Genomic DNA, 1,040 nt, shown 5'->3' with positions numbered 1-1,040 from the left:
AGTTTGACCTCTCCTCGCTGATTTGGATGCCTTTTATTTCTTTGTGTTGTCTGATTACAGAGGCTAAGACTTCCAATACTATGTGGAATAACAGTGGCGAGAGTGGATATCCCTGTCTGGTTCCTGGCCTTAGGGGGATAGCTCTCCGTTTTCCCCCATTGAGGATGATATTAGCGTTGGGTCTTTCATATATGGCTTTTATGATCTCGAGGTATGCTCCTTTTATCCCTACTTTCTTGAGGGTTTTTATCAAGAAAGGATGCTGCATTTTGTCAAATGCTTTCTCTGCATCTATTGAGAGGATCATATGGTTCTTGTCCTTTCTTTTATTGATGTGATTGTTTTGTGGATATTGAACAAGCCCTGCATCCCAGATATGAATGCCACTTAGTTGTGGTGAATAATTTGTTTAATGTATTGTTGGATCCAGTTGGCTAATATCAAAAATATGGAACGCTTCACGAACCCGAGTGTCATCCTTGCACAGGGGACATGCTAATCTTCTCTGTATCTCCCCAACCTTAGTATATGTGCTGCCAAAGCAAGCACTGTTGTGTCATATTTAGGTGTTGAAAAGTATATTTAGTTTCAAGAGTTAATATACAAAGAATTTAATGGCATTCTTTTTATCATCAGGGCCAGCAAGTTTCAGGATTAAACAAAGCTTCATGTATACATACCGGATAAAAACATACGTTTTAGAAAAACAAGGGACTTGTGTATGGGCCCTCAGATATTCATATCATAAAAAATTGATTTTCAGGATGTGATTTAATATATTAATAATACAGCCCAAAGATTTTTGGGAAGGGAGGAGAAGATACAGTGTAAGGATTGGAAGAATTCAGGGATTGTAAGGTGGGAGAATACGCAGTTTGAAAAAATCATATTAGGGGCGCCTGGGTGGCTTGGCCGGTTAAGCGTCCGACTTTGGCTCAGGTCATGATCTCACGGTCCATGAGTTCGAGCCCCGTGTCGGGCTCTGTCTGTGCTGACAGCTCAGAGCCTGGAGCCTGTTTCAGATTCTGTGTCTCCCTCTC

The 1,040-nt window shown here is 41.2% G+C and overlaps 1 non-coding gene across 1 annotated transcript; it reads right to left on the bottom strand.

Annotated features, from left to right (window-relative positions):
• Positions 1–442: 442 nt before the first annotated feature.
• Positions 443–549, bottom strand: LOC115519534. The gene has a single exon (XR_003970543.1). It is a non-coding gene; the product is annotated as a U6 spliceosomal RNA (small nuclear RNA).
• Positions 550–1,040: the final 491 nt, after the last annotated feature.

This window comes from Lynx canadensis, chromosome B4, assembly GCF_007474595.2.
Source record: "Lynx canadensis isolate LIC74 chromosome B4, mLynCan4.pri.v2, whole genome shotgun sequence".
In the NCBI taxonomy this organism is placed as follows: Eukaryota; Metazoa; Chordata; class Mammalia; order Carnivora; family Felidae; genus Lynx; species Lynx canadensis.
This window is presented reverse-complemented; position numbering and strand designations above follow the sequence as displayed.